This window comes from Catharus ustulatus, chromosome 13 (genome assembly GCF_009819885.2).
Source record: "Catharus ustulatus isolate bCatUst1 chromosome 13, bCatUst1.pri.v2, whole genome shotgun sequence".
Taxonomy (NCBI): Eukaryota; Metazoa; Chordata; class Aves; order Passeriformes; family Turdidae; genus Catharus; species Catharus ustulatus.
The window spans coordinates 1,974,865-1,994,379 of record NC_046233.1 but is presented as its reverse complement, the minus strand read 5'-3'; the positions used below and the strand labels follow the sequence as shown (position 1 = coordinate 1,994,379).

The following is a 19,515-nucleotide window of genomic DNA, read 5'->3' as shown; positions in this document are numbered from 1 at the left end:
ATTCCAGAGCTCTGTCTCCAGTTCCAGGGCTGGGGTCCTCTCTCCCAGAGCCCTGTTCCCTATCAGAGCTCCTGTCCCGTGTCCCAGAGCTCCTGTTCTTTATCCCAGAGCTCTGTCCCCTGTCCCAGAGCTCTGTCCCCTGTTCCAGAGCTCCTGTTCTTTATCCCAGAGCTCTGTCCCCTATCAGATCTCTGTCCCTTGTCCCAAAGCTCCTGTTCTTTATCCTAAAGCTCCTGTTCTTTATCCCAGAGCTCTGTCCCCTGTCCCAGAGCTCCTGTTCTTTATCCCAGAGCTCTGTTCCCTGTCCCAGAGTTCATGTCCCCTGTCAGGGCTCTTCTCCCCTCTCCCAGAGCTCCTGTCCACAATCCAAGAGCTTGTGTCCCCTATTTCAGAGCTCTGTCTCCAGTCCCAGAGCTGGGGTCCCCTCTCCCAGAGCTCTGTCCCCTATCAAAGCTCCTGTCCCCTGTCCCAGAGCTCTGTCCCTTATCCCAGAGCTCTGTCCCCTGTCTCAGACTTCCTGTTCTTTATCCCAGAGCTCTGTCCCCTGTCCCAGAGCTCTGTCCCCTGTCCCACAGCTGGTATTACCATGCTTTGCCAGCAGCCACTGTCCCAGTCAGCGCTCAGCCCTCCCTTGTCACCACACTGTCCCCAGGATGGGTGGCAGGGTCCCCTGTGTCACCTGGCAGGGGGTGCAGGGTGCTGTGTGTCACCCCTCAGTGTGTTGCTGTGAGATGAGAGGCTCCTGAAGCGCTGCTGTCACTGCTCTGCAGGGACCTTTGCTTCATCCCAGCAGCAGTAATGTCACCAGGGTGCAGCAGGAGCTCTCCATCAATTAGTGCTTCTAACGAGCCATGGCTAATGACACGTGTTTCACCCCCAGGTGACACAGCCCAGCTAGCTGTGTGACCTGCAGGTCCCAGACACGGCACTGTTGTATTTTGTAAGCAAAAAATGTAATATTAATAGAGATTTCCAGTTGAGTGACCCTGTCTTCTGCACTCAGGTTCCAACCTGGATTTAACAAACTGCACAAGGACAGCACTGGAGGCATGGAATGGTTTGGGGTGGGAAGGACATTAAATCCCACCCAGAGCCACCCCTGCCATGACAGGGACACTGTCCCAGGCTGCTCCAAGCCCTGTCCAGCCTGGTCCTCATTTTCCAGTTGATCCCTGCAGGAAATGAAACCTTTCCTTGTGATCCTTCCCTGAGCTCATGGACATGGGCTGGGGACTCTCTCAATGTCTGGGACCCCTCTCTCTGCTGGGTTAAGTCAGGGTTAGTTTACACTTTGAATTTAATCCCAGTTCAGTTCTCTGCAGCATCAAGATCCAGCCTGACCTGTGCACCTCTGACCCTTCCAGCTCAGGATATTCCATGAAGATCCTCCAGGCTTTGGCTGGGAGGAGTGTGGTGGTAAAACCGTGACACAGGGGAAAAAGATTCACGTGCCAAAAAAAGATTTTTAAAGCTATTGGGACGTTTGGTTTGGATTTGTAAATTACTGACACAAAAAAAAAAACAACCAAAAAAACCCAAAAAACCCCCAAAAAAACCAACCCAAAAAAACCAACCCAAAAAAACCCCAAAAAACAAAAACAAGAGTGGCACGGCTATAAGTTTGAAATAACAACTTTTCTCCTACCAAAATGGCATGTTATGTGAACCCACGATAATCCTGCACCATTGTGGCTCCCAGTAGGAAAAAAAAATACTCACAAAATTACCATTCTGCTTGAAATTCACTCTGAACACCCTGAAAATCCTAAAGATCTCATATAGGGATGATGCCTAAGAGAGAGATTCCTCCAGGCTGTCCAGTCTCTGAGCACTTTCCATTGGATCTTTTTGTGTTTCGAATTTCTGAAGAATTAATGTGTCATTGTGGAGTGCAAAAACCTCAGAAACAATTAAGATTTCGGTTTCTTCTGGCACCATTTTTACCTTTGTCAAGGAAATAATAAATTGTAGCCATTTAGGCTACAAAATTGGCCTCTTTTTGCATGGTGCAGCTGTAGTTTTAATCAGTACATGCCTTAACAACCCTAGGAGGAATTCATTATTTCTCTAGCCACAGCATGGTGTCCTTTCTCCTTCCACTTAGACTACATTTCTTGCCATTTGCAGGATAAAGTTTGAAAAGTTTAATTATAGAATGAAAAAGAAAGGGTCATAAGGCAGAAAGGAAAAAAAAATAAATCTCAAGTTTTGCAGATTTGTGTTATTAAATGCTTGAGGTTGGCCACGATGTTGAGGGATTGTATGAAAGGACAGGTTGCTGCTCTCTTCCTGCATTGTATCACTACATAACTGCCTAATTTGGCATTAATTAAGTGTTAAATTATCTGCAGGAATTTTGGCTTTTAGGTCAGGTGCACTTAAACCGAGCTGTCCCCTCCTCAGTGGTGACAGCAGGGCTAAAACCAAGCCTTGAGTCAGGATTAGCGACCACAAAGCCGAGCCTAGGAGCTGCTGCACGTCATCCCAATCAACCCAAGAGCCACAGAATGAGAAATAAAACCCATCCTCGGTGTGAGAAGAAATAAACATCATTACAAGGTCAGCGCCGCTAAATCGCTGTCCTCGCTGTATTATCAGCAAGTAATGAGAAACACCTCCAGCCTCAAAGAGGAGTCAATAGAAAATCAGCAAACAGCGCTGCAGCCATCCTTCCACTCCAGCAGCATCCAGGGATGAGGGCTGGGCTGGCACAGACACCCCCAGGCACGCACAACCTCTGAGGGAAGGACAAACACATCTGTCCTGGTTTGGAGGACAGGTGTGTGCTGAGAAAGGCAGGAGCTTCTCTTTGAAATGGAGAATGTAAACCCCCTCCCTCCAAATTATTATAATTTTGAAATCAAGGGGCTCTCAGGCAAAGATATGGGAATTAGAAATAACAGTTCTTTACTAGGGAAATTAAAATAGAAATACAGCACTACAAAGAACAAACCCCAAACCCTGACACAGTCAGAGTACAACCTGACACCCGTCAGGCAGGGTGTTGGCAGCAGTCCCATCCCATGGTGGCTGCATCCTCCTGCAGTGACAGATGTGGCTCAGTTGGAGCAGTGCTCCTGTACAAGGTGCAGTTTCCCTTCGGAGCTCCAGTGGTGATGTGGAGAAATCCGGTTTTCCTCTGGAGTCCAGTGGAGAAAGGGGCTCCCTTAGTGTCCCAAACCCTCTGTTTTTATCTTGGTAAGAAATGTTGGGCTCTTCCCCCTGGCTGGAGCAACTCCCAATGGGATGCAGTAATTTTATCAGTGCCACAGTGGGACTCAATGGCCATGAGCAGAAAATGACTGGCTGGAGGAAGGATGGGTTGTGAAAAGATAAAGAACAATGCCCTGCCTGGTTTATAAAACATGGCCATTAACAGGAGATATCTCCTTTGGAAATAAAGAGCACTGCCCCACCTGGTTTCAATGGATGGCCCATTAACACAATATCTCCCACAGAGATCAGGATCACTGCCCCACCCTCAACAGATGGTGACAGAACAGACACCTTTTATCACACTCTGTATTCTAACCCAAGACACCATCCCAGGAATCGGCAAAGCCACACCGCTGTTATTTTATGGATAGATGTTATTTTATTGATAGATGTTATTTTATGGATAGATGTTATTTTATGGATAGATGGTAGATTTGCCTTCTGCGTGTTGGCCAAATAATGGAAAAATCCCGGGATTTGGAAGGCGGAAAATTGCAGCTGGTTTGTGTTGATACCCACACAAATGGAGTGGGGATGGAGCTGAGGGGACACGAAATAAAAAAATGCCAGGGGACATCAGTGTGTGGAAATTCTAATCAGAACGAGAAGTCCTATTGCCAGCAGCGTTCCGGGATGGGAATTACAGGATAATTATGAAATTACAGCAAATGTTCTGTCTCAGGGCATTGTCACCTCCTGCCTGTATGTCACCCAGTGCCACCTGTAACATCATTTCACCCGAGGATATGGAGGCAAAACTCAGGGATTAACACCCAGCCAATGCGGCATTCCAAGTGTAATCGCTCCAATTTGCAATTGTAAACCTCCCCTTATCAATTAATTTACATTGTACAAAGGACTATCTGATTATCTTTGTGCGCCGCTGTATTTACGCTGAGATTTGATTGTGAGTAATTAGCACGTAATTGCGGAGGGTTATTTATAGCCAAGAAAGGGGTGCATTTATGTGCAGTTAGAATAATTGCAGTCTTTTGACAGCAAATCTATTGACTTTTCCTCCTCTTGGATGTGTCTGGCCAAAAGTGTTGTCTGGGCAAAGCTGCGATGCGTTTGGTTAACTTTGTTTTTTTTTTTTTTTCCATTTAAAAATATTTCCTGTGCCTCCCGATGCTGCCCTGCCCTTCCTGGAAAAGGGGATTTGTCGCAGGGAGGATAAATCCCGGTGAGCCGGTGACCTCCGTGCCTGGCATGGATGAACGCTCCCCGTGGAGCATCTCCTGCACAAAATATTATCCCATTCCAGTAATTCCTGCTCGGACTGTGCTTTATGAATGCCATCAAGGGCAATGGGGGCTTTCATGTCCAGCGCTGGTGATGATGATTTTATTGTCCTTGCTGCCACCCTCAGCCCTCCATCACCCCTCTTAGGCTCAGCTTTACAGCCACAGCAGCTTCTCAGCCTTCAGAACTTGCTGTTTTAAGAGAAATCCAGTGTTTTCTGTGCTGGCATTGCAGTGTTTTCTGTGTTAGAATTGCAGAACCACTCTGGTTTCCAGCTGAGGGGTTCTGTCCTTGCTGGGAAAGGCTGGGATGGAGGTGATGCATCAGGATTTTAGCTTGTGTATTTTTTATATATTTGCAATCCTATAATTCTTTAGTGTGTCACTCCAAACTCCACATTCAGTGCTGGTGCTGCTGTCCCATTCTGTCAGACACAACAATTCCTCTCCAGGCTGGGAATCAAGGACACCTCACTGTCCCAGGGCCCCAGAGATGGAAACAAAAGTGAGTTGGGGGGGAAATTTGTAATTGGAAGATTAACCCCCAATATGGAACTGAACCAAACTCATAAAAATGTGAAAACCTGTGACCCATCATCCTTTTTTGTGTGCAGCCCCTTTTATTCAGGACTTTATGCTAAACTTAGTGTGAACTTTAATATCCATGACTGTACCTTAGAAAATTGATGCACTTTTACAATAAATAACCTTTTAGCAACTACTAGCTGCTTTAATCATGTTATAGGTAAACGAATCGAGCCAAATTAAAAATATTAAAACAACCATTTTTATTTTTGTGACTGAAAATATGCTCCTGGGAAACCACAAACGAAAAGGACAGCACTGAGCCTGGGTTTGGTGCTGGATGAACACAAACAAAAATGATCTGACCTCTATAGCATCAGATCCCCCTGTGTTCACAAATGCCCTCCTGGGCACTCCGCTTTTATATAATTTTTTTGTCCTGGGGCAAAAGTCCCTTTGTTTCTGCCGTGGATTGCCATATTCATGCAGTTTCCTTTCCCCACCATGGACTGGACAAAAACAGTTTTGGCGATGAATTTTGATGTGTGCAGGTTTTGGTTGACTGGAACTGGGTATTGAAATGTAGGTTTTCCTGAGGACCCTGGTTATTTTGATTGATGGTGATTATCAAGTCCTCATGGCTGGGGAATTTCCTGGACTGTCCCATAAAGAGTCACCTCTGTTGGGGCTGGTTCTATTAATTTTCAAATTGTGGCTCTTTTAGCATCTGCAGCGCTGGAATTTGATGAAGCAATCTTTCTCCTCTCTGGGGCCCAGCATACCTAAAGTTCCTTCATTAAATTCTTTATTTCCACAAACATGATTTATCTTTCACAAAACACGAATTACTTTGTAACATACATCACAATAATTAAAAAATAACCCAGCTCAGAAGTGCCACCAGAGCACCGAGGGGTTGAACCCTGCAGAATGGTCCCAAATCCAGCAGAGCCTCAGTGCTGTGTGTTTGGGACTTTCTGACCTGTAGAAAAACCTCAAGTCACACAGCTACCTGCTAAATAATTCAGTATATCGATGGAGTGATGGTTTTGAGGAGGGAGATGTTGGAGCTGGCTCTTGGAGAGGATCAGGAGGGGCACTGGAGCTGCTGGGCTGGGCTGCAGCATCCCTGGGGCTCCACCTCTGAGCAGGAGGGTCAAGTGGAGCTAAAAATGAGAGATAAAACAGATTTGACACCTGATGGGGATTTTAAATTAAAAACATATTTTAATAGGACTGGTTAAAAGACCCCAAAATCCTAGAGAAAAAAAAAAAAAAAAGAAAAAGTAAAAGTCCACTTGCTGAATCAAACTTTTTAGTTTTGAAAAGGAAAAAGCAAAACAAACTTTTTTTTTCAGGAAAAACAAATATACTTGTCAAAATCGACACTTTTCTAGATCTTCAATCTCCTTAAGACATTTGTAAAAATATATTGAACTGTCCTGTTTGTTGTTTGTTTTTTTTTTCTTGAATAATTCCTAGCCAGCTGTGTTGCAGTAATAGAGACTTCAGACCCAAAGCCACTTTAGATTTTTTTTAAGATTTATTTAGATGTAACAAAATTGTTTGATGACTTTCTGCTTCACCTCTAAGCCTCACTTGACCTCAGGCTTTAATTAAATATGTTATTTAAAAGATAAAAGGCACAAAGGGGAAAAAAACCCTTCAATGTTTGATAGTTTCCATTTCCTGAGTATTTGTCTTGATAGAGCTGAATGTCTCTGCTGGTTTTGTGTGGGATATTTATAAAGATGCAACACATTTATATAATGAAATGTAAAAACCAGATTCATACCATCTCACAGAGCCCTCATTGCTTTATGAAACAACAAATTTGCTTAAATGCATTCTTGGATAAGGTTACACTTTCTGTAGATCCCTTGAACAGCAAAATTCCTATTTCTTAGTAAGAAATAAATTGCAACTTTGTGCTGAAACAGAAGGAGGTTTGAAATTTGATTGTTTTAATTTGGATTTTTTTTTAATTGGTTTCCTTTATTTTGAGTTCCCTGATGCTTTGCCAGTGTTGGCAGCTCTGTCAGAGCATTTCTGGGATCCCCTGAGTTCAGTGGGATCAGGATGGGACTCAGTGGGGTGGAATGAGCTGATCCCAAAGGAGCTGCTGCCCACACCTTGGGCTTGGCTCTTTTATCCTCACAGCTGCCAGGTTCCCACTCTGACCTCCATGAGCAGGATTTTGGCTGCTCTTGAAGGGTTTTTTGTGTTCTTTTTGTGATTCCCAGCCCTCCTCCCTCCCTGTGATCTCAGGGAAGCTTCAGAGAGCATCACCCCAACAAAATGAAGCTGCTGGGAAAGTCTGGAAACCCTTTTTGTGTTCTTCCTGCTGGAACTGGAGAGTTTCAGCACTGGGCACCAAAGGATCCAGTGCCAGGCACTGGGAACAGAAAAGAGCTGAGCAACTAAAAATCAAAATACCCTGGGCTTTAAATTGGATTGAAATGGTGTTGGGACTCAAACAGTCTGAGAACCTGGAATTGTTGAAATGCTGAGGTGGAAGGGAGTGTGAGGATCATCCAGTGCAGCTCCTGGCCCTGAACAGCCCAGGAATGTCCCAGCCTGGCCCAGCTGCAGCCCCATGGATGAGGGTGATGTGGAAGCCAAGGGTGCAAACACCCCTGGGCTCCTGCAGAACCCAAATGATCTCTGTCCCCATGGCCAAACCAAAGGGGAAAATGTTGATCTCATCTCTCTGCAGCTGTGGAACACAATGAAGAAAAAAAAAAAAAAAAAAAAAAGAAAAAAAAAAAGAGTAATTTATATATATATTAAACAAAAAAAGGAAGGGATTTTGGCAAATCCTATGCTTATTATATTTCCCTTTCCTTTTCTCTAATTTTCCCTGCAAATAATCCTGCTTATTCATGATGCTGCTGCAATAACTGAGCTCCTGGAGGGAGAGGAGGGGAGGAAAAACTCCCCAAGTAAATTATTACTTGAGACCTGTTCTGTTTTGACAGATGCCAGGGCAGGGGAGCTGAGCTGATTCTGTTGGTCTGGAAAGGGCTCAGCATCACTGGTGCCTTGCTGTGCCTCTGAATGTGACCAGATTACTTTGAAACCCAGTTCTCCCTTGCTTTTTTTTTTTCTTTCCCTAATCATAACCTACTGCCTCTGAGGGAATAGAAAAAATATTAAAAAATTTAAAAAAACCAACCAAACAAACAAAAAAACCCCAAATCCTCCCTGGTTCTTTTGCAGTGTTGCTTCAGGAGTGGGATTTGAAGGGAGGTAACTTCCTGCAGCACAAAAAAATATATTTGTGGTATTTCAGTGTTTCTGCAGAAATTCAGGAGGACAATATTTGTTAAATTGGGGGAAATCTGAAGGGAGAAACTTGCTGCTGTCTATGAAGCTCATCTGATTTTACAGTTAATATTTAGAGCTGGTTGTGGGTGACAAATACACATGGCCCTCACTAAAATATCTTGGTTTTTAGTGAGTCTTTTGAAAGTATTTTAGACTCACTGTTCATGTTTTGTGTATTTTTTTTTTGTAAAATTATGGGATTTGTGCATTAAACAGATGGTGCTAAACTAAATAATTTTTTTTTTGTCTTGATGTGCTGCTTACACTTGTCACACGTGGGGGACAGTCCCATCTTCCACCTTTATGGTTAATTTTAGATGGGCTGGTGGAAATAACAGAGAAAAAAAAATCATTTCTGGTTTTGTTCTTCCTTGTAAGTTTTGGGCTTGAACTCACCTTTAGTTGCTGTCTGTTGCTCCTGAATAATGAGATTTTTGGATGTATCAATGACTTCATTTATAAACCATAATTCAGAAGGAACGTACTTTAGGAAAGGTTGCATTTTATTGCTGGTTTTTCAATATTTGATTGAAAATAAAATATTTTAAGAGTCCTCTGGAAGAAGTGTTGGAGTGAGGCACGATTTCCTAGCAGGGATTGCTGCCTAGTGAGGGAATTGCTGTGCCCAAGAAATCCTGGATGCTTTTTGCAGGGGAGGGAAGTTTATTGCACCCCAGGCACCACTGACATCCTCCTGCTTTTGGGAAGAGTTTTGGGAGGCTGTGTCAATTTTATTGCACTTCCTTGCTTTGCTTTGTGTTCACTGCTTAGAGCAGCTGAATGAGGTAAAAAATATTGATTTTTTTTTTTTTGGTAGTTCATGTATGATTTCCCTGCTTTCAAAATCCTGGATTTTATCACCTTTTCCAGCTGGCTGTTAATGCCAAGGTGGATTTTCCCCAGGTTTCCTTAGTGGCATCCAGGACTTGCTAAATAATTGTCTTAAAATTGATAATGCAGCAGCCCTGCTGAGTTACAATTTAGAATTTTAGAAAGAAGAGTTTATTCTCAAGTTGGAGTAGAGTTTTTTTTTGATATCCACTGAGTATCCAAGTGGGACATTTCCTCTGCTGGCTTTATCCAGGGCTCCTGGTGAGACCCCAAGAGCAGCAGCAGAGTTGATGTGGCTCTGCTGATTTTCAGAGCTTTAATAAATAGGAATGCAGCAGTTCCCCCAAGACGATGGGTTTAAAAAAAAGATAAAATTTGAAAAGAAAAATGCTGCTTGTGTTGAGGTCCCTGCACCTCCCACCCCAAACACCCCCAGGTTTTGTTGAGAACCTGCAAATCTTTGGGACTTTCTCTCCAGCTTTGATTTTCACTTTTTTGATGTTGTCATTGTCACATCTCTGCTCATCCAACTTTGATCCGTGCTGGAGCAACAGAGCACCACCCAGTCACACCTCTTACTCATCCTGTTGCTTTTTTCCACATGAAAGAATGGGGGGAGCACCTGGAAATGACTTTTTTTGTGGTTGATGTGGCCACAGCAAACTTCAAACCCCTGGTGAGCCTGCCCATGTCTCTGCACTGCCTGACCCACTTGTGCAACTTCTGAGCCACTCCTCAAAGAAACCAACTTGGAAGGCAGTGAACCTTGTTTTTTTGGAGAACATGGTGCTGAGGGAGGATGTGGGCGATCTGAAATGTCTTCGGGTTTGCAAGGACAAGGAACAAATTAAGAAGAAGCAAAAACAAACAATTTAATGGTGATGGAGCTGTAGCTCCAGCGAGGAGAGGCTGTGGGCGTACATCCATTTTCTCTCCCTGCACAAGATGATTCCTCACCACAGAAGGTCATAAAAATCTCACTGCTGAGTGCTGGAAGATAATTTTGCAAAAAGTTGGAAATGTTTTATTAGCAGTAAATAGTTAAGGCCCTCGTTTACAGCAATCAGGGGACTGTGAGTACAAACCTTAGCATGGCAAATAAGCCCCTAATTGTCACCTCAGCTAAAAACCCAATGGTAAAACCTGGGAAATGAACTGTCAGCGCTGCTAATTATTATGTGTTGTGTAATTAATTACTCAGTGCCTGATTTGTTTTTTTTTTATCAGACCTTTTCTGTTTGTTGCTTTGTGATTGGAGAGATTTCTTGCTTCTGGCACTGCAATCCCAGCAAGAAAACATTTAATGTGATGGAGTGATGGGAGCAAGGAGTGAAGGGGAGCAGGTTTGAGTTCATGAGCTCTGATGCCAAGATGGGACACTGCACTCCTGCTCTGTGCCAGGCTTCAGCCCAGCAGAAAGTGCAGAAATGCAGAAGTTTTTTTAGAGATCCCATCAGTTTTTGTGGAGCTGTGGTGGGATGGTCTCAGAGCAAGGCTGGGGATGGCCTGGGGAGCTCACACAGCTCCCTGGGGACAGCAGTGAACTCAGGTCTTGTGCAGCTTTGGAACTGCCACATTGACCCCTCATCAGGGCTGAGATTATAAACCTGCAGTTTATGATAGCTAAAATGTGATTGTTTCCTTAAGGGGAGCTGGAACAGCCCATCCCCTGCTGCTGCTCGGAGAATGAAATGAAATAAGATATTTTGGGTTGGGAAAAGCCAAAGCCCAAAATGTTCTTGTATCAGAATTGTCCCTTTGTGTCACCAAAGCCTGACAAGTCCAGCTGCAATAACCTCGGGGAAGTTGATGGCTCTGTGCAAATGAGAAAAGGATCTCTTAATCAGCAGTTTGGAGAGACAGAGGCATCGCTCAGACAATGCAAACCAACTTAGTTTGTGTCATTACTTTGCATTTCAAGTGGGAAGGTGATGGGCACATCATCCCAGGGCAGTTCCTGCAGTTATCCTGGGCTTTTTCCTGATCTGTGGGCTCTCCACCTGAACTTCTATGGGAAAACAGCTTTGGGAGAACATCTTTCTAACAGGTGCTTCTTCTCTGTGCAGTCAGTAAAAGTTTTTTTTTGATGGAGCAGGAAAATCCATTTTAAGTAGTAGAGACAATTTTAAGGGTTATGCACCTTACAAGTTCAATTTAGGAATCAGCTGGTGAATCCCTTTGACCTGCATGGCTGCATATTAATAATAAATATAGACACCACAACTGTTTGGAGAGATTGTCAGAGAAATCTCAGCGTTCTTTTCATTTGTGAAGCAAATGACAAAGAACAAATGGAATTGTAAAGCCTGAAAATCCAATATAAATTTGTAATGCTCATCCCCACTTGATGAGACCAAATAAGAGTTTGACTTTTTTTTTTTGCCCTTTATTTTTTTGGTTAGAATAAATCACATGAGATCTCTATTCTGACAGCATTTTGCTTGGAAGTTAAAGCCCTCAGTCCCTGGGAGAGCTGTGCTGGGGATTAGGCTGCTGGAGTCTTTCCTTCAGGAGATAGATGACACTTGCAGAATGATTTTGGCTGACTCACTAAACAGTGTTTAAATGCACAGGAAATGCTTCTGCACATGGGATTTATATTTCAGCTCCAGAAAGCTCTGCCTGTTCCTTCGAGCTCCCATAATCAATGCACTGCTGGAACTGCTGAGCTGGAGGAGCCCCAGGGGTGCTGGGGAAGGGCTGGGGGTGAAAATTCAGAGTTCACCTGCTCTGGCTTTGTTTTGAGAAGCAGCAGAGCCAGGACTAGGCAGAGCTGGGTGGATTCTGTGTGTGAGGAATGTTCTCTTGGAGCAGGAATAGGGATGGCAACAGAGCAGCTTTCCTGAGGGCTGCTGGAAATGAAGATAAGCAAGAGCAGGTTCAGATGCACTTGATTATTTAATAACATTTATTAATGAGCCCACAGTCCACAGGATTGTGGTTCTCATGGTCCTTTAGCCTAAATGAAGAATACTGTGTGGAAGGTTTGGAAGTTCATGTTAGAAAACAGGAGCAGGAAAAGGTTTTTATAGTGTACAGGGGGTTGAGATAAAGACAGATCTGCAGTCTGGAGTGAGGCAGAGATGCAAAATCTCATCATTTAATCTTGGTTAAAAACTGAATTTGGAAGATAGGACAAATCTGTGTTTTGGCAGGTGATGCAAACCAGAGGAGGCTGATTCCATAAACCTAAACCCACAACAGAGCCAGGGACAGTAAGAAGATAAAAATAATCAGGAAATGAGTTGTTGTGTGCTTGGAGTGACCAGGGGAGAATTTTGGGTTGAGGAATCCCAGCCTGATGCTCAGTAATGTCCCTGTCCTTCCCCAGGGGGACACCCTCACCCCTTCCCTGCTGCCTTGGTCCCCAGGTGCTCTGGGGAAAGGTGCATCAGGAACGGCAGGATCTGCAAATTATGCTGAAAAGCTTCCATGAGGGAAATGCACCTGGTGTTTCTGTGGGAATGCTGCTTGCAGCCCTGCCTGTACCAGTTTGTGTCAATATAAACTCAGTGTAATGTATGGATTTCTGCTGGCAGCAGATGAGAGATCAGCACTTCTCCAGGCTCTCATCAGTGCTCCCTCGTGCCAGCTCCCAAACAACTGCCTCCACAAAAAAAGTGGAATTTTTCTGTGCAAATACACAGTATTACTGTGAAATGAATCCTCTCTATTTTTATTTTCTCTCCTTAAGTCGTTTTTTTTCCCCTCTTGAAGGATGTGCTGTTCCTTTACATGAAATGAGGCTTGCACAAAACCGAGTTTCTTCTTAGGTTTTTTTGGAAGTTACAGCTTCAAGAAGGGCTGCAGTGGTGACTGGGGAGCTGCACTAAAAGAGTGTTGTTGCCTTTTCCTTTGGAGACAACTTCCTCTCCGTGTTCTGGAGGGTTTTTTTTCAAAGCCTTCTGTTGACAAGGGATGCAGAAAAAATACTGAACCTGCTAAATTCAGATTTTAGTGTGCTGTCTCCCGTAGTGTCACCTGAGGGAGGGAGCACAGTCTGTGCCCCTCAACCTGTTCCAGGTTGTTTTTCACTTGGGATGAAGGTGTGGGTTTGAATTCCTGGGAAGCTGTGCCCAAACCCTCCAGGCTAGGCAAGATTTCTTTATTATTTAGCAAAATTGCTTGGGAAAAACCTATAGGCACTGCTGATGTTTAGGGGGAATATAATTTAAAAGCTTTAGGTTTTCCAGCCTGGAAGTTCAGGTTCATTGCTGCTGGTGAGGGTAATGTACAATTAATTTAATCACCATCTCCAACACAGAATTTTAAAGGTGGGGAAAGCCCTCTGAGAGGAGTCCAAACATTCACCCAGCACTCCCCACCTGAGCACCAAATGTGCAGTTTTCATCAAGAGTATCTTGCCATTCCTGTGGGATGAAATCCTGTGCTGAGAACAGAATATTGTGAATGTGCCTCCTCCCTGCTTTGAGTCAGTATCTCTCTGCCAAGGCACAGTGTTTCAAGAAATTGTCCACGAAATTGTTCCCGTTGTTGGAACCTGCAATTTCTGGAGGATTTGAGTGGATCCACGCTGCTGGCTCGATCTGCTAAGCAAACAGATCAGAACACAGAGGTTTTTCCACCAGCCACCTGCTCCTTCCACCCCAAAATGCTGAATTATCCAAAGTGCTGGATGGGCATAAGGGAGATGAGGTTTGAGTGCCCACCCAGCGTGAGCAGCCCCAGCAGCAGAAAGCAGCAATGAGCTCTGTAGTAACTACATTTGCTGGGGGGTGGTGGGGAGAAAAACTCAGATTCCATCCAGAGTCTCCCACGTCAGTGCCAAAAAAAGCTGCCCATGCTGGGTGCTGCACACAGGCGTGATGGGGAGGCAGAAACAAAGCCCAGAGCGTGGGGAGGTGCAGCTCTGGGGGCTGCGTGTGCCAGGTGCTCTGTGAGACACCTCTTGTGCCTTGGCTCTGCCCACGGGAGTCCAGGGTTATTGGGAGCCATGTGAGCTCCAATCTTGCTGTGCTGAGCAGACCAGGCTTGGCTAAGCCCAGACTGCAGGGTTTTTTTTCCTCTTTGTTTTCAGTTCTGTAAGTGCCTAAAAATACGCAGCGACGTTGGTGTTGGAGCCTTGCTTAACTTGAGCAAGTTGTTCTCCCAAACTTTCCCTGAGTGAAGTGATGAGTTGAACAGTTACAGTAAATAGAGTAATATTTTGATTGGTACAAAACCTTTCGTTTCTTCTGCATGTCTAATTAGTGTAGCTCTGAATGTCAAATATTTACCCGCTCTCCCCAGTGCTGTGCTCACTTTGGTGGGCTCCATCTGGCTCTGCCTGCCTCCAGCCTGTTCCTCATGGAAAAGCTTTCCCAGACCTGGGGCTGGTGCTGGATTCCCTCCTGTTCCCCTCCAGCTCTCCTGAGCTGGGAGGGAGCTCTGAACCCCAGCAAATCCAGGTGGAAATGGAGCTGTGCAAGCCCCATGAGTGGAGCTCTCAGCCTGGGAAATGTCAGTCCTGGCTAGAAGTGATGGATGGGAAAGGCACATCCATGATAAATGAAGGCAAAATATCCCTTTAGGCTACCAGGGGTGCAATTCCTCAGTGCAGAATGGGGTGTAGCAGCTTTTTAGATCCATAGAATCCCAGAAAGGCTGGAAGGGATTTTAAAATCACCCATCCCACCCCATCCATGGCAGGGACACTTCCACTGTCCCAGGTGCTCCAGCCCCATTGTCCATCCCTGCCAGGGATCCAGGGGTAGCCACAGCTGCTCTGGGAATTCCATCCCAGCCCCTCCCCACCCTCACAGGAGGAATTTCTTCTCAATATCTAATATCTAACTTTCAGGGACTTCAGTAGCAGCCCCATTACAAGAGCAGGGGTGTCCTCTGGTTGTGACTCCCTCATATCAAATTGGAATCCAAGCTACACCCCAGGAAATGGGTGCTTATCTCCAGGCAAAATGTCAGGCTTCTTTTTCTGCCTCTCCTATCTGGGATGTGTTGATAGTGCAAAAAAAAAAAAAAAAAAGCTCATATTTCCTTATATTATATCACTTTTACTGCATTTCTGGTGCCCACTGAATTTTAGTTTCATAAACATCATCTCCATTTGCCATATGTTCTCTGTGTGACCTGTACCCAGCTACCAAACATGTGAAGCTCTAGGTTTAAAGCTTGTGTTGCATAAGTCTCCTGTTTTTTCCTTATTTCTTCAAGTTTTATTAGCATGTGGTTTGGATGATCTAATGGGAAATGGCTCTGCTTCAGCCTTCCTTGAGGGATTGGGGTTGGTTTGTTGTCAGCTGAGAGCTGCACTGAGTTGTCCATGGGAGAGTTTCAGCCTTTAGTGAAGTCAGAGGTGGGAAAATCAAGGTTTGGGCATCCCAGGGGAAAGGTTGAAGGCCAGGGCAGTGTGCAGGGTGTGGGGGATGGAGCAAGGCTGGGGGTTTTGGAGAAAAGACCTCATGGATTGGGGGAGCTGAATGAAGCAGTGGAAAAGGATCTGACCAGGTTACTGCTGTTGTCTGGTGGTACTTTGGAAACAGCCAATAAAAGTAACCCAAGACAATCTTTCTGTACAGAACAAATTAACAAGGATTAATTTAGTGTCTTGAAATATCAGTATAACCAACATTCCATTTGAATTTCTTCTCCCAGGTATTGGAAATTTGACTGAAGGCTGCATATCATGCACTGGAGAAGGTAACAATTCTTTCATCCTAATTCTGATGCGTTGGTTTTAATTTCTCTTTATTCTTAACATCATTGCATTGAATGTCAGAATCTCCTTTATGTTGTTTGTGCCTTAAAGAATTTGCCCTGGAGTTTCTCTGTGCCCTGACAGGGGGTTTTGGTTTCCCTTTTTAACAGAATATATAAATCTGCATTTAAGTTCATAGGGGTGTGTGCTGCATTTATGCAATTCTGCATTGGAAGGTTCATGGAAAATGTGGAACAGCTTGCCTTCAGCTATTATTGTAAAAGGAAAATTGTAAATTATATCTATTTAACAGAATGTATGGAAGCCATAGAATGAATCTTTTTCCGAAGGATATTGATATCTTATTATCAATAATGTTTCAGGGTTGTTTGGTTTTTTGTTTTGGTTTTTTTTTTTTCTGGTTAGGCTATTTTTGTTCTTGTCAAGAGGTTTTCAAAATTGGTGTTTAATTAATCATTGCATGTTCGACTCTGCAATTGAATTAGTCAAAAAAAACCTGTGGCGTTCCTGAAACTCAAATTTTCTTAATGGCCTCTCAGTTTGAATGTCAAAGGGAATCAATCTTGTTAGTGGAGAGGTGGGTTTTGTTCTATAGAACCTGAAATTATCTTGAGGGGGTTTTTTCCAGCATGCTTTTAAGTCTGAATTATGTTGTTTCCAAAGAAGAACAAGATGTATTCAGACCTTGCAATTATTTGAAAAATAAATGTTGTCTTAATTTTAGGTGTTATTACCGTATCTGTTCAGAGAGACTGCAGAGGGTTTCTGACAAAAATATTTAATTTCCTAATTCTTGGGAGTTTTTCCTTGGTCCTGGGTGGTGTTCACAATGAAAACTGAAGATGGAGATCAAGTAAATATTCTCATTCAGCCTGGCTCTTTTGGAATGTGCTATCTTGGTGTGAGGTTTTCAAAGACAGTATGATAAATCCTGTGATAGATCACTTTCTACTCTTTCTAGTGGTCTGAAAGGAAAAGCTTATTTCTTAATATAAAAGATAACTTTGAATAATGGACTCCTCATCCCTTTGGACAGTACTCCTAAATTAGCCTCAGAGCTCCTTCTCAGGTGAAATCTCATTTTCAGGTTCCCCGCAGTAAAAAGGAGAGGCTGATCCCCATTTCATGTGGGAAGTGTTTTCAATCTGCTGATGAAAAGTACTTCTGAAGAGTTAGGCAACCTTGATTAATTGAGCCTGAATAAGAAGTGCAGGATCAAATCTCAGGATATTATTTTTAGGCTGCAGCCTTGTGTTCTGCATTCCAAATCCTTAAATGCCAGTTTGATAGGAAGTGTGGAGGACTGGAGCAGACAGTTCTGGGCACGCTGGTAATGGTTTGCAAATGCTGACACCACCCCAGACAGGAGGATGGAAATTGCTTTCTGTTTACAGAGCCTTGAACTCTTGGGTAAACACTCCTCATTAGTGAGGATGTGACTGGAATTTGGGTTAAATGCCTTCATTCTGGTGATGCCTCTGGATTTCAGCTTTTATATTTTTCATGTATTTGTAACCCTGCAGTTCTTTAGTGTGTCACTCCAAACTCCACATTCAGTGCTGGTGTTGCTCTCCCATTCTGTCAGACACAACAATTCCTCTCCAGGCTGGGAATCAAGGACACCTCACTGCCCCAGGCCCCAGAGATGGAAACAAAAGTGAATTTGGGGGAGCAAACTTGGGGTAAATGACTTCATTACCTGGAACTGTAATTGGAGGATTAACCCCCAATATGGAACTGAACCAAACCCATAAAAATGTGAAAACCTGTGACCCATCATCCTTTTTTGGGTGCAGCTTTATCTGCCCCAAATGTACCTGGAGGTCCTTCAATAAATAGAACAGCTTTTCATTCCCTTAATTCTGCCTGCCCTCTGTTTTTAGGTAGGCTCAAAAGGCATTGGGAGTGAAGGGATATTTGAAATAAAAGCTGGTATGGAAAGCACTTGGTGAATGTGAGCCATTAAAAGGTCAGGGGTGCCCTGTGGGGTGTTGGAATGGCACCACGAGGCAGAATTGGGATCCAGGGGTGTGTGGGGAGTGGGAACAGCAATGTCACCCATTGAGTGGGTGCTGAGTTATCCTAAAAAATGAACTTTGTGTGCCCAAAGTCTGCCCTGGTGGCAGCCTTGGGATCCAGTGTGGGGCTCTCCAAGGGCAAGCACAGAGTGTTTTTTAGCAGAGTGGTCACACACTCTGCTGTACTTGGCAAAAATGGCACATTTGGGGAGTGCAGATTCAGCTTTTATACATATTTCATCTCTGGGGGAGGCAGGAGTTTCTCTACCACACTCCTCAGCAGCACGTGGGACTTTGCTGAGTCAAAGCCAGGCCCTGAGGAAGCCAAGTCTGGGCTTCTGCTCCTGGTCTTGTGGCTCAAAACTGGCTGTGGTTGACCAAAGTGACTCCAGAAGCAGGGATTTGAAAAGAAACATTTGTGTGTTGTAGTGGTATAATTACAAAATTCTGCTTGATTACCTGTCAGGCTAATTAAAACAGTGACAGGCCAGCAGTCCTCTCAGAGTTTGTAGCATCTGTGCTTTGTATTCCACAACCAGGCTTAGAGTGTAATTTTAATTAGGATTATTACCAGCAGACAATGCACAGTTGTGCTGGAGAAATCTCCTAAAACAGAATGTGCTGGGCAAGAGCACTGGAAAAGGAGATTCTGCTGAGCAGAGCCTGAAGAGCAGCTGGGTTTAGGGCATGCTTTGACAAGATTGGGACTGGTTTTGTCCTCTGCAGCTTCCCCTTTGCCTGCTGTGGGACTGTTTGTGTCCCTCATTCCAGGTGGGGACAGGCTGAGCTGGAAGTGCTGGGGTCAGAGTGTGACAGGATTATTTGGATGGACACTGAACTGCCTCCAACAGGCAACTCCCCCTTCAAAGATCCCCCTTCAAAGACAAGGGCTGTCTGTGATGTGCTGGCATCCTTGTGCTTCCCAGCACCCCAGCTGTCCTTCCCTGGCTCCTCACTGTCAGATGTGTCTGCCACCACGTCCTCCCCCTCTTCCCAATCCTCTGGAAATCTGCTCTGTCCTTTCCTTCCCTCTTTATTATCTCCCACTTCCAGCCTGATCCCCTTCTCCTGCCTCTCTGTCCTCCCTTGCCTTGGCTGCTTCCTTCTCCCTTTATCACTTGTGCTGCCCAAAAACCTCCAAAAATTAAAACTCTGTTGTCCTAAAGTAATTTGATAATCTGAATCACAAAACCCGCCACTTTATGGTGGATTAAGTTGTGTTTTTTAGAGGATGAGCTGGGAATTTGGAACTGGGATGGAATATCCTGATTTTGCAGCAGAGTGAACTGGCAGATTTTTGATAGAACCCTCATTGTAATTAATTATTGCAGAGTATGCATTTTGCTTGAGATTTGGAGTATTTGGGTTTCATGTTTTTTGGGTTTTTTTTAACCTGAGTAATATTTAGGATGGAGTCCTCATGACTTGACTTCTCACCTTAAGATCATGATAAATACTTGAACAAAACTTAGGATAAAGTTGTGTTCAGTCACAGGTACCTGGCCAGATCTTTTCTTTGCAAAGAGATTTTTGGAAGAACAGGTAATTACCAGGTGATAGCTCAAGGGATGTGCCTCACTCCAGCATTTCAGAGTATTTTCTTTCAGAATATGTGTGAGATGTTGTCTGTGCTCCCTGAGTGGGAATAGGGGGCTGAAATGACACCAAGGAATGTCTGGGA

At 44.2% G+C, this 19,515-nt stretch overlaps 1 protein-coding gene across 1 annotated transcript in view; it reads left to right on the top strand.

Annotated features, from left to right (window-relative positions):
* Nucleotides 1-19,515, top strand: part of CNTN4 (contactin 4) — a 271,602-nt gene that overhangs the window by 19,601 nt on the left and 232,486 nt on the right. The window contains 1 exon segment of the mRNA XM_033071468.1: nt 15,753-15,797. The gene's annotated coding sequence lies outside the window, so the exon portion shown is untranslated.